The sequence below is a fragment of the Aquila chrysaetos genome, chromosome 5, assembly GCF_900496995.4.
Source record: "Aquila chrysaetos chrysaetos chromosome 5, bAquChr1.4, whole genome shotgun sequence".
Lineage (NCBI taxonomy): Eukaryota > Metazoa > Chordata > Aves > Accipitriformes > Accipitridae > Aquila > Aquila chrysaetos.
Window position 1 is genome coordinate 28242600 of NC_044008.1, and position 14804 is coordinate 28257403.

The following is a 14804-nucleotide window of genomic DNA, read 5'->3' on the forward strand; positions in this document are numbered from 1 at the left end:
TAGCCATCGAAAAATGTTCTGTCTTGGCTCTGCAAGCAGAAATTTTTCTCTCAAGTGGATTGAGGTTGTCATTAGGGTCATACATCTCCAAGCTGCCATTTTGATAGCTCAGACGCTCTTGCTTTTTCTGTCACTGATCAAACCCACTCTTAGCCCAACCAGAAAGGTACTCATCTGAGATCTTACCCAGAAACTTACAGCTTGTCAAAGGACTAGTCTCAGTGGGAATGATTTATAATTTCTGGTGTTATGTTTGGTATACAGTAAGAAAAATTAAAATTAGGACAATTATCTAAACTACAGTAAGTAAACTGCCTGCTTGGGCTTGCTACTTCTCTTTTTTTCAGTCCTGGAAGATTTTCTGCTGCACTCTAATCTTTCTTCAGACTTACGTGGTGTCATATAATAATACGACTTTGCTATGAGTCTAGCACTTGCTGCCTCTATTTAAATATAGGTTTAGGCCCTAGTCCAGCAGATGGGAACGCTAGTTGAGATTCATAAGTCATCCATGGAGAGAATTTCCCTACATTTGTGCCTTCATTTAAATTGAAAAGATGTCATTTATATCTGTAGCAGCTGTGGAATCTGTCACATGCAATTCACTTTGGCCGTTGTACTCTGATGTTTGACTTGGAGGCCTTTGGTGTAGAGGTTTTCTAGCTCTGAAACAGATGAAAAGCATGGCTCAAGAGGACTGATCTGCAAGAGTGCTATTCCCTATGAAAAAGGTGACATTGTCTCAAGAACAGATCAAGAATCAGAGGAAACTGCATTTTCGGCAAAGGAAAAAGAATTTTCAAAAGCTTACAGGAAACTTGATTTCTTTTCTTGTGACAAAGAGCCTACAAAGGCATGAGTTCAGTCACAGGTTGATGCTTACATAAACCTACTGCATTTGCTCTTTGTTAGGCCTTGTCCTACAAGTAGTTTACCTATGTGTTTAGCTTTACGCAGCTACATAGTGCCAGTGACTTCAAATGGTTTATTAACTTGCATACAATTAACAGGAGTGTTTTGGGGAGAAGTAAAAAGATTTTCATGTGCTTAAAAAAATAATTCAGTAAAGGTACCTATGAGGCTGAGGAGCAATTGGAGAAGACAACAGATTATATCTAACAGCCATTTCTGACTAAAGCAGCAGTTCTGTTTCTTCCTCCTTCCCTCCCTGCTGCCCTTCGCGCAGCCTCGTGGCCTTCCTTGTGCCACCTCTGGTGCTTGTCCGATTCCTTGAGCAGCCAGTTCAACTCAGTAGACCTGAAGAAATGTATTCATCTTTTGATTAATTAGTTTCCCGTCAGCTTAGTGAGCTGAACTGGTTGTGGAGGAAATCAAACAGCAGAGAGGGCAGAAGGCGAGGGGTAGGATGGTGTAGCTGGGAGCAGAGAAGTTCTCATGGAACTCCACAATGAGGGACAGATAAAGGGAGAAGCCATTGCAGAAGCAGAGGTGGTAGGACTATTTAATACAGCTGTGAGACAGCTTTACTACAAAATGATGTCCAGAGGGGATTAGGGATTGGGCCTTGAAGGTGTGACAGGCAGAGGCAAGCATGGGTGGCCGGTTGTTCAGGAGACACTCTAGAATTCATGTCTTCTATAATGTATCACTGGGAGAACGCCTGTTGTACCTACCACAGGGCACGAAACAAAACTGTGAGTCCCAAAGATTATCAGTATGTTTGCACACTTTGAAGTACAGTACTGTCTAGATTCTGGCTTGTTTAATGGGCACTAGTAAAATAATTACAGTATATAAGCTAAGGACTGAAAACCAAATCATTCACTGGTCAAGCATCTAGTTCTAATGAACAATAGATATATTGCTGTCTCAAAGCTGTTGGATAGAATATGATGCATGAATGCTGAAGAAAACCAAAGCTGTTGAAATTGTATCTCATTTTGTGGTTTCACTTCTTCATTGCCCATATGGTGTATTTCTCCTTTTCTGTATGTATTAGGCATGAAAAATTACAGCAGAATTTCTGACAGCTGTTTTATATGTGCATCAGCTGTACTCCTTTACTGGTAAAGACTAAAGGATTCGCAAGACATTAATCAAAAGAAACAGTATGAACAACATGGTTCATCAGATTAGAGCTTTTCATATATTTCTTTTTTTCCCATGTATGCATTCTCTTACCCTTTGCTGCCCTGTTATTTGGTTTCCATCTTCTTCCCACTCCCTTATACGGAGTGACTGAAGTCTTAGTTTACTTTTCTCATCCATGTTTTGCCTTCCTTTCTCAAAAAAAGTATTTTAATATAGCTTGATAGCATCTTGTATTTATCTGTTACTAAGGGAATATATACAAAAAGGTGCACAAGCAAAGTCAGCAGTCAGTGTGCCCACATACATGTCTACCTCTCAATGCTTTTTTCTTTCATTTCATTCTTTGCTCATTTTTCCGTGAATGACAAAATACAGCACCAATAGCCAAGGCTATCCAACACTTCCTGGTACAGGGTCTATTTTCAGTTTGTTATAACTTTGTCAAACATCAACCATTTGAGATGAAAGCTTTGCTGCCTCACATCCTACCCAGCATAATTCTTTTTTTAAAATTTGTTTATTGTTGTTTCTTTTTTGTTTTATTTGCTTGTGGATGTGGGACAATAGGGGAGAGAAAGAAGTTGATTTATTGTTAATGCCAGATAATTAAGGTGTTTCCTAGAACACTAATTGTGGAGAATATTTTGCCTTCTTTTGTCAGAGTTAAAAATTCTTGTGTCTGTTTCACTGGAAATTTTACTGACAGCTAGAGGCTCATTTTGGAGGCATTTTGAGTAGACGTTAATGGCTACATCCAGAAAACAGGCTAAGTGGATGGACTGATTTCCTCTTGGATAGTCTTGTGGTTAGGGCCTTCAACTGTGGAAGCACGGGAGATCCTCGTCTGATACTTTGTCTTTTTATATTGAATCTCCCACACAAATTCTGTAACCTCCAAGGTAAGGAAGCATTCTGTCCCACCAAGTACGTACTTAAAATATTTTGTACTGAGAAGAACAGCTTTGACAAGAAACATTCTTTTTCTGATATATCCCTTTTTGCGCAGAACGCCTGCTGTGAAGGAGCAAACCCTGCTTCTGGATAATTATCCATACCATTTAATGTGGGATAGTTACAAGTGTAGTCACACTTAGAATATATAGACTGGGCAATTTCTATAATCCTTGACAACTTTATTATGCACTAGCAGATAAGGTTTGGGAAGAAAATATACCCTTCTTTCCTGGTTTTGTAAATGTCCCCTGTAAATGTCTTTTTTTTTTTTTTTTTAAATAAAACCTATTTGTCAAGTTCAGCCCATCTTCACAAATGCCATCAGATGAAGTAAAACTGCCTTTTTGTTAAGTCACTTATTCCCTCCAAAAGTGCATCCAACTGTAAGTCTAGTATTTCTAATCTGTGCAATGAATACTTGGATTTTTGCAGAAAGTAGGTCTGGGTTTTCTCTTTTCATGGTTTGTAAAGAATAGTTGAATTTGATTCTAACTTTGCCATATTATAAACTGCTGAAAAATTGTGTTCACAAAAACTTGTCATAATTTGTCAATACCATGTAGCTCAGCAATCATTCAGCCTAGGCTCAGTAACCTGAAATGGTTACATGACTGAATAATGTATTGGAGATAAAAATTTCGGAAAAAAAGTCAGCTAACATTCTTTAAGTCTTACTGATTTCTCTTTTGAAAAACCTGATGTTTCTGTAACTCAGTATTCATGTATAAAATATGAATAATAATTCTTCCTTAAACCCATATGACATTTGGGAAAAAAAAAAAAAATCAAGAATCCAAATGCTTCATATGCAGCAAGGGAGTAACTTCATAAATACCTAAAATAGGTACATGGCTCTGGAGCAATCAAACAGAGACTCAATTCCAACATTTTACAATTTCCTGATGTTAGTTAAGTCAAATAACATATATCTATTTATTTCTTCTGGACTAGCTTATCTTTCCTGTTGAGAGGATGCCTTGTTTAAACCAGATAATTCACTTAAGATTTTGATCCACTCAGATTATTAAGAGAAGTTTTTCTGTCGTCAGTGTGCTTTGTGTCAGATGGCCAACTACATCAAATAACAACAAATTACAGACTTGTTTTGTCAAGTACTGGTATGCTTTTAAAGGTCTGCTCCACACTGCAAATAAAGATTCTACTCCTCCTGGCAGAAGAATGCTGCATTTTCATTTGAATTCAATTTGCAATTCAAATCATGTCTTCAAAACAGGATTATCAAACATCAGGTCTATGCAGGATTCCTAAAACATCTTAATGCAAGTTGGCAGTCACTTATCACGCATTATTAAACAGTTTTCAAAAATCACAGTGTTGTCACTGTAATTAGAAGCCTCTTTATATTGTACTACAAAAGTGGCTTGTTAATCTGAAGAGTAAGTTATTAATAGAAGGGTCTTAATTGCTATAATTACATTAAAAGTAGTCTTGTTGTGAAGTCTGAGAATGCTGTAGTTGCTTTACAGACTTTCACATCTTTGGATGATCATTATAAAATGCCAGTGATTTTGAATTAGCTTTCAGAGATAATTGCGATTTAAATTGTAACCCCCGTTTTAGTACAATATAGCGTGAGTATATTTTCTGCTTTGAAGTTCTAATGTAACTAAGGATGAAATTCTACGGTGGCTGCCATCACAATTTTGGTATCAATTTTTTTTGTGGGAAAAATAATTCATGATTTTCTTTTCTCTTTTGAAGGAAAGGTGAATCTGTTGAGAAGCAGTTCATCAAACTACAATGAGATCTTAGAATACCACAGATTGTGATCTTAGCGTACTTCAAGGATCAGTGAAGGGAAGGTGATACTGGTCTGAAAATACTGATTTTTGTAAATATTTTTAGGTTCCCACCTATAAAGAAAAGTAAGAATTGAATTTTGAAAGCCAGATGGGATTTCCAGAGTTGCTGCTGCATGAATGGGAGTGGGAGTCGTGCCATTCTCAGTTATGTCCACTCTCATTCACAGAGTTATCCATGATTTGTCACTGCATACAAATGATGGGGGGGGAGGGAAGTATATTTCACAGAATCATTCAGATTGGAAGGGTGCTCATCTACTCCAACCTCCTGGTCAGAGCAGGATCAACACTCAGACTGTATTGCTCAGGGCTTTGTCCTCTTGGGTCTTGAAAAGCTCCAAGGACAGAGTTTATGCAAACTTTGGGCAACCTGCTCCAGTGCTTAATTATACTCATAGTGAAAAATGTTTTCCTTGTTTGAGTTCAGGACATCCCATCTTTCAATTTATGGGCACTGTTTCTCATTTTCCCACCGCACCTTAGTAAAGAGCCTGGCTCTATCCCCTTGGTGGTCCCTAAGTTCCCCTGAAGCTGCCTCTTCTGAACAAGCTCAGCTCCCTCAGCCTCTTCTCACAAGGCAAATGCCCCAGTTGCTGACGATCTTGGCGCCTCTTTGCTGAGCTGTCTCCAGTTGGTCAACGTCTTTAATGTACTGAGGGGACCCAGACTGAATGTGGGGCCCCACACAGTGGGGACCCCCACTGGAAGTGGTTTAATGAGTGCCAAGCTGAGGGGATTAATCACTTCCCTTGACTTAGTGGCTGCAGTCTTTTTTTTTTTTTTTTTTTTTTGCAGCCCAGTACACAGTTAGCCCGAAGAACCAGACATTTTTTTACCCATTGCTGTGGTTTAACCCCAGGTGGCAACTAAGCACCACACAGCTGCTCGTTTACTCTCCCTCAGTGCTGTGGGGGGAGAATCGGAAGGGTAAAAGTGAGGAAAACTTATGGGTTGAGATAAAGACAATTCAATAGCTAAAAAGAAATTTTAAAAAATTGTGAGAATTAAAAAACCCCACCAAAACCCAAAGAGAATGGAAAATAAACCCCAAGAAAAACAGACAATGCAAAAGTAAACAGTTGCTCACCACCACCCGACTGATGCCCAGCCAGTGCCCGCCAACCTCCCCGCCCCCAGTTTTATTGCTGAGCACGACATCATATGGTCTGGGATATCCCTTGGGTCAGTTGGGGTCAGCTGTCCCGGCTGTGTCCCCTCCAAGCTTCTTGTGCACCCCCAGCCTCCTCGCTGGTGGGGTGGGGTGGGGTGAGGAGCAGAAAAGGCCTTGATGCTGTCTAAGCACTGTTCAGCAGTAATTAAAACATCAGTGTGTTATCAACACTATTATTTTCAGCACAAATCCAAAACATAGCCCCATACAAGCTACTATGAAGAAATGTCATTCATTGTCCTTCCCACATCCACAGATGTAGTCGTTTCATCATAAAAGGCATTTGGCATTGGATTTGTTAACCATGGTATACTCTTGGAATATCCATGCTGGCTATTCCCAATCACCTTCTTTGCCTTCTTGTGCCCAGAAATAGCTTCCAAGAGGACATGTTCTGTGATTTTCCCAGGGACTAAATTGTGGCTGACCAGATAGCTGTTCCTCAGATCAACATGATCTTAAGACGAATGCAACATTTGCCTTTCTGCAGTCATCAGGACCTCTCCTGATTTCTACAGTCTTTCAGTCATGGTGCGAAGCAGCCACACAGTGGTGATGGCAAGCAATCAGATGCATACCACTGATCCCATGGATTTGTATGGTTCAATATTTCTTAAAGATACTTGACTCTATTCCCTTCCACTGCTGATAGTTCTCTTCTTGAATCCTGTCTCTAAGCACAAAGGCCAGGGACACCTGGCCAGGTGAACACCGAGGCAAAGAAGGCATTGAATATCTCACCATCCCCTCATGTCCAGGCAATGTTTCTATATTTTTCTTGGTAGCGTGCCCTTGCCTCTACCTCCTATATACAGCCTTTTTACACTGGAGCTCAGCAGTGTTTCCTGTTCAGGCAAACTGGTCTCCTGAAACATCTGCTCATTTTCCTGTCTATCAGGATGGACTGTTTTTGCACTTGGAGGATTCCCTTAAAGACCTGCCAGCTCCCTTGAACTCCTTTTTGCTTTCAGAGATCCCTCCCACAGGATCACATGTATCAGTTCCTTGAAGAAGGCCAAGCTTGCTCTCCTGGTGATGGGGTCTGTGTATTTGCCTTTCTCCTTCCCCTTGGGATCTTGAACTCTGCTGTTTCCTGGTCACTACAGCCAAGGCTGCCATTGATTATCACATTGCCAACCAGTTTTTCTTGTTCAAGATTACGGTTGGGCTGCCTAAACTCTGTGGTAAGAAGTTGTCCCTGACACCCTCCAGATACCTCCTAGATTGTCATCCTGCTGTGTTGGCCTTTCAGTAGATGTCAGGGAAGAACCAGAGTCTGTGATCCAGAGACTTGTTTGAGTTGCTTAAAAAAAGGTTCATTCACTTCCTGACCATGATCGGGTAGTCTGTAACTCCCACTACAGTGCAACCCTCAGTGGTCTCTTCTCTGACCCTGATTTACAAGTCCTCACCCAGTCTGTTGCTTATTCCAGAGAAGACTTTCACACACTCAAACTACTTCTTCACATATTCCTTCACATAAAAGGCAATGCCCTCTTCTCCTCTGCCTGTCTTTTCTGCAGAGCTTGTGTCCATCCATTCATCAGTGAGGTCTTGTCATTTGAGTTGTCCCACCACTTAGGAACTGTTCCAGTGATGCCATAGTTCTGCGTCTGCATGCAGGGCTCTTATTCCTCCCAAGCTGTGTGCAACTACGTACGGGTGGGAACTCTTGCCCTCTTTAATCCTTCCTGAGGGCTCTCTTGTTCCCGCCACCTTGCCTCTTGTGCTAACAATTGCTAACCTCTGTTCTCTCACTTGACTGCAAGCTCTTACACCACTTTACTGGGGTGCATAGCCAAGTTGGCCACCTTTTCTGAATGGACCTCATCTTTTGCCAACAGTCCTCATTTCTGAAACAGGCACCTATGGTTGTCATAAGAGCCCTTTCTGTGTGAATTTGTGTGGATGGGTTCTATAGGTATCTATGGGTGTGGATGAAGAAATAGTAACCAGAAAACAGCAGTCTGAAGGGAGGAAAAGTACATGCTGAGAAGTAGCATGTGAAGAAGATCTTCCAGGATCTCCACAAACTAGTGGTCCTTTTGAATCCACAAGAACTGATAAACTCAGGACATGAAGAGTTTGCTGAATCTGTACTTGGCCACTAGCTTGCACTAGCATCAGCAATGGGTTGTGTAGCTCAGACCACATCAAGAAGCAGTGGTGGCTGCTTTATGCAGATGAGTACTACAGGGTTGCATATACAGCTGGTGTAACAAAGGACCGTTGGAGGGACTATTCTCAACACCTACGTACAAGCCACTGATGCATCAGTATAACCCTCTGCTTCTGAGTAAGCAGCTGCGGTTGGCCTTTTAACTGTTGCTCCAACTAGTAAGTGTGGATGTGTGTTTAAGTGAACTGTGTGAGGGAAATGTACTGTGTGAATAGTTATCTGCTATTAGCAACAACAGCTTAATTAATAAATGCTTTAATAAACATTGGCTGTGACCTGCATCTCCCTCTGACTTGATCCTCTATCAGGGAAAAAGGAACTTACAACATGGTCATAAAAGCCAAAGTGTGACACCAGCCATGCAGCCAGCTGGTAACTCAGAGGATGTTCAATCCTACCAGGCCTTTCCCATTCACCTGTAGGATTGAGGAAAATTCCCCTCAGATTCCCACGTCCTTCACCCTTGCCTCTCAAGCTCTGTGGACCCCCTAATTTGCTCCAGGTCTCCCTTGGTGCCTATGTGCACGACCAATGAGAAATAATAGTCTGAGGGCATCGTGATCCCCAGCAGTTTCTCCACAACCTCCTGGATCAGGTCCACAGCAAACAGCAAACCTCCCATGACAGCAGCTCCATCCCCTACATAAGGGGATCTCCAACCATTATCAGCCACCACTTTGCCCTGGTGCTAATGCACATTTCTGGCTCCAGAGTCTCCCCAGTGGAGCTAGTGCCCCTTCGTTGGCCCTCGGGACACTGTAAGCTCAGATCTGAAGGCAGAGGAGGACCCATTCTGTTGGTGCCAGAAGTCATAAGCTTCCAGTTTCCCCCACTGCGGCAGTCTTCATCCACCATGGGTGCAAGCGTAGCCTCATGCCATGCTTCCTCACTTCATTGTGTGGCTCAAGGCTCTTGCTCTGTAAGGTGTCTGGAAAGACCCGGCAGTCTCCTCTTCCTCCTCCATGACGGTGTGCAGTCAGTCAGTCACCTCACCGCACAAGCCCTTTACCTGGCAGCCTCAACAGACACACCTCCCACAGGTGAGACCACCATTAACCCCAGCCCAGAGACTCCCTGCAGCCTGTCACCTGGCCACACCATGGCCACCTGCCCTCCAGATTGCCACTGGGGTCGAGGTCTTTTATGTGCCGGGGTGCTTTCTCCAGCTGGTGACAGAGACTGCGCCACGCGGCACAGTCCCGTACTGCTTGGAGCAGGGTTTTTTTAAGGCTTCTCTGAACAAGCTGCCCTACTAACTACCAAATTCTGTTTGCTGCATTCCTATTTAGCAGCAGTCCCCACTGTGGATGAACAGTAGATTGCTCCCTAATCAGTAGGAAGGTAATGACTAAAGAGGCAGGCGATTTTTAATCATGAGCCAGCCTGAAAAAGCCTGAGTTAGCCAGATGCTGTTATCTGTGGATGTTCCTAGAAGCTACAAGAAGCAAAAATCCGAAGAAACTAATAAACAGAACAAACCCCAAACCAGAATAAGTAAATAAAAGAACAAATCCCAGCTACTGGGGAGAAAAGTGCTACCAAGAGGAGGTGTATGTGGTGTAACAGCAGTGCTCCTGGTTACGGTACCTACTTTTGCCACAGATCATTGCTCAGTAGAAATCTGTCCAATCATTCTTATTGCTCAGGTATAAACACAGATCGTAGGGTAGTCTACAACTTCTTGTATTGCCTCTGAAGACAGATAGAGTTGCCTCTCATTATTAAACAAGAGCTTTTCATCATTCAATTTTAGATGTGTAGGAGTTAAATGTATGAGTCACAGCTAGTCACTGAGCTCCCTTTATAGTCTATGGAAAGAAATAAGTACTACTACTGGGTGATTCATCTGGCTTATTTAGACACCAGTCTTAGGGTGATGTGATTCATCCTTTAGAGACAGCAATTTCTTTTTGTCTTTGATGTTTAGTTAATCACAGTCTTTCTTGTCAGATCACCCCTAGCTGTGATGAGTATTTGCCGCCTTGAGGCCAGAGGAGTTTAACTCATTTTCACAGAATCACAGAATCGCAGAACCACAGAATCACAGAACAGCTGAGCTTGGAAGGGCCTCTGGACATCCATCAGAGCCAAGCAAAGGTAGCAGGAGGACTGTATGAATGAACATCTTCACCGGGAGTAACCATTAAATAAGGTTCCAAGAAATGTTGCTTAGTTTGGCTATCTCAGATATGATTAGGCATGCAATTTCCTCTTAGAGTTTTTAATCAAAAGCAAGACTATTTGTAGAAACTCAGAAGAAAGTAACCTTGAAAGCTTCTATGGGTTGGAGAGACCCAACCAAATAGTTCAACCAAATTACTCATAGGACCCAAAGGTAATCTGGGTGCTGAGTCAGTAGTATTTTGATTTATCTAGCTGTGAGCATAATGCAAAGGAGTTTAGCCAGCAGGTTTCATCTTACAGAGATGACTTTGGTTTCTTTGCCTCTTATTCCTCCAATCCATCCTGCTTAACCCCTTCCTGCTGCCAAATTCTAATCAATGCTTGAATCAGTTAGTGATGGCTATACTACTATCTTTTGCCCTTTTATAATACTAAGGAATTGAAGTTGCATTTGACTTTGACAAAGTAATGGAGTAAAATTAAGATTTAATTACTTTTATGTGAAGCAGAAAACCAAACAAATAACATCATAGGCACCAGTTAGTTTTCTAAAATTAATTGCTGGTCTCCAAAGCTTCCCACTACATCAGTATAAGTTTTGTAAGGTAATAGCTTATGGTTCCCCTCACCCCCAGCCACCTTCTTCCTTTTGAAAGCCACAGAGTTGTTTCCAGTGAAATCTGCCCCTTTGCACTTCCCTTTCCACATTAGTTCAAGCTGATCAAACTTGGTGTTAGCAGGAGGCTGCCCCATACCTTCTGGCTCCTCGTGTCAGGGTTTTATCACCTCTCTTCTGCTGGTCTGATCCTGCAGTGAACTTTCTCATCTTCCTAAGCCAGCAGGAAACCTAGACAGGCGTAACACTCTGCCAGTTTACCTGCTTGAATTAGTTCACTCTGCCAGTGTTGGCGTCAAGGGATGGGAGGAAACAAGTGACCAGAGGGAACTGTGATGCTTTTGACTTAGATAGGGCAAAGTTGTCGAAACAGCATCCTCAGGTTGTAGTTTGAGATACATCTAGATCACCAGTGACTCCCCCAAAGCAGTCCCCTTCCTTCTTAACTGTGCCCACGTGCACATTTCTGTGCCCACATTGGTGTGGGTGGATCACAGCAGCCTCATTTATTATATGGCTCTGAAAACAATTTAATTGGCACAACTCAGCAGGCATCTCAGAAAGCAAAACGGAATGAAGGGGTGAGACTGATGATAACTTCTTACAATGGTAAGAAATCCGGCTCTGGCAGCGCTGTTCTCTATTCTAAACGCATACCGACCATTTCAGTTGAAATTACATACAAATAAAAACTCCAAGATGTATCTTGCTTAAAAAGCTCAATTTTCCTAAGGTTTCAGCTTAGTAAATAAACTTCAGATTGTTACATCTCACAAGGAGAAAAGAGAGAGGTATGAGGGAATCACTGGTACAAGAAGTAGCAGTATGAATGGCCCGTGTTTTCCATTGCCCAAGAAGGCAATCCTAAGAGCTGTTTCTAGCTATGAAGGAACCAAATAACTGTATGACATCAGAGAATTTATTCCTGTCATTGGTTCATATATCTTTAAGTAAGTGCTGAATGAAGATGTCTTTCCCATGCCACAATTTTATTCCGTGTATAAATATTTGTGTATTCAATACATAAAACATTTCAGAATTAGACCACTGTATTTTTTATGGTTTTATTAAACCATTCCCAAAATATGTATGTGTTAAAGCAGGAATGTTTCCAGCTGCCTGAAGAATTATTCTTTGTTACATAGAGAAGACATCTTATTACTTATTTGCTTTGCCCCAAGAGTCAAAGTTAGTTTAGCTTTTGAACAAAGTCCAAAGAAGAAAGTATAGTGCTAACTAAAGGTCACAGTTCTTCCATGGAAAAGGTCCGTTGATAAATCTTATCGACTAAAACAGCTCAATTTTCTGACAAGTTTAGCTCACAGCTGATATCATATTAATTTAATGAGCAGATGTGGGACTTGTTTCATTCTTTTTCCTTCTTTTGTTTTAAAGTAATGTATAGTCATTAATATTGGTGCATTAATTATGACAAAATAATATGCAAACTTATATGGAATCAGGAAAGCATAAAACCAGATGGCTCACAGTAATGCATGAAATGCAGATAAAAAAGGATGTCATTTTGGAAGGTCAGAGGAATATCCTGACACTGGCTATTTCTATATCAGCATAGTGTGCACTGACCTCTTTTGTCTCAGCTGACAAAATGCAACGTTTGGTGATTGTTTATGGAAGCAGAAACAGGGAAAACAGTGTCTACTGAACTGTACAAGAACTCAGTTAGGAGAGGCCTAGGAATAGGAAACACCTGTGAGGAAGTCAGGAAACAGCAAATTCAATCCTCCTCGCTCCTTCACAGGCAAGGAAAAGGTGACAGTTGTAGCTGTAAGCCCTGCAGACTACGAGGCAGCGTGATCTAGTTCAGGTCTAGTTCCACAGGCTGCTGCATCTTACTGCTGTGGATCTCTGCAAGTCGCTCGTTCATTAGTTTGTTGATGAAGCCAAGGAAGGCTCTGACAACTCAGAAATGCAAGTCTTCGTTCAAGCCGAACAGCGTTTAACATAGCTTGATTTGCAAAACACCAGGCTGAGATTGCCAGGGTAGCAGGCATAAAAATCATCTTTATTTGGAAATTGAAGAATCAAGCTCTTGCTGTTAAATATAGACTCCACTAATGCGGTTAGGCTTGTGTATGTTATGACCAAAATTAAAATGGCTGCTATGTGCACTTAACTGTGATTTTGTGTGTGTGTGTGTGTGTTTGTTAGTGTGGCCTATGCACAGTGGGTGCTATAGGCTAGCATTTGTACAAAATCAGAAAGCATGATGAGATTATGGGACTGTTTGTGCTATATGGAGTCAGTGAATCAAATGCTTTGCAGAAGTAGCAGGCTGAACTAGATGTGTACGGAGATTAGGAATGCATATGTGGAGTATCCGAGTCCGGGATTTCTGCGTGGTCGGGAGTCGAGCGGATACTCTGTGCCTTGACAGATGTACGGTACCACTCGCTCTGCCTGGACACATTTTCAGTGCAAAAAGATTAAATGTATCTGGGGAAACCCAAGCATATGGTAACCTGCTTCCAGCATCAAGCAGATTGGAAAAACGGGACAGGGCTTGTCAATGAGACTCTCACAGAGTTGTCAGCGCCACAGATACGATGTTGCAGCTGTAGTTGTAGAAGCAATCAGAGTATTTCATGTACAATACAGCTTGTTCATTGCTGACAAGTGAACCTCTCTAGTGCACAGATGGAGAGGTTTCTTAGCTGCAAACATGACTGTGAAAAGTAACATATTTTCCATGCTGCTTGCAAATATATATGCTTTCCGGAGATACTGAGTATTAAAACGGCATGGGGCTCAGTAACATGAAAACTTAGAAAAGGGGATTTTATCACAGTGAACCGTTGCATAAGCCATGTTGTTAGTTATGCTCATTCAATAGCCAGAGCACTGAGATCAGCTGATTTGTCGTGAAAAGAAGTTACCAGTCAGTTCACAGTGGGGCACGTTCTGTCCTTTCATTGTCGGAGGTTTGGTGTGGTTTTTTTTGGTTTTTTTTTTTTTTTTTTTTTTCCCTGAGGATCTAAATGGCATTTGGTTTTACTTTATGAAAGCATCTGATGTTCCTGGTGAGAAATAATACTTTTTAAATTAGAGGATTACATATATGCTACTGGTGTACTAATTTTTTTTTGTGTGTGTTAATTGGACGATGGCTGGGGTGGGGGGGGGCGGTGTTGAAGCACATCAAAAACATCAACTTCGTGCAAAACAGAGGACAGAAAGTTACCGCTCTCAACTAAAAAGGGGTTTGCTGCCACCTTATGGGTTTGTGAAGTATTTTTCTCCTAAAAGTAATGCAACGCTCTTAAAATTCTTTTCCTTAATGTGTAGATGACCTTGTGAAAGCCTAGCCTGTTCCTAGTATAAATTTTTTATTTTAATTTTAAATTTTAATAAAAAAACCCCTGCCATATTTTTGCCTTATTTAACTGCCTCATTTGGTGCTTTAAAGGTCAGTCTTCTCACTAGATATTAACACCCCACTCCAAATACACATTTCTATATTTTATTAATTGCAGCTTATGTATATTTTTTGTCTATTGCGTTGTCTATTAATTATTTTGTGGAAATTCTTTTAAGATTCTTTTAAGAATTACTACTTTAAAAACCCTATTAACAGTCTGGATGACAGACACTTAACTAACTTCATGCTATACTGCTTTACATTGGTGGACTTGCCTGTTCATGGCTGAAGGAGTTTCCTTCTATATCTACTGAAGATATACTGCTCTTGCCATGTACTCTGGAGTGCCATACATAGGGAATGCCCTTCTCTCTGGCCAGGAGTCAAGAAGGTGTAAAACTTTTTTCATCTTAAAAGCAAATACTTGTATTAAATAATAATGGTTTTCCATACCTTTTAACACATAAGTAACTGGTACAGATGAAATCATAAGTCAGACAATCTCA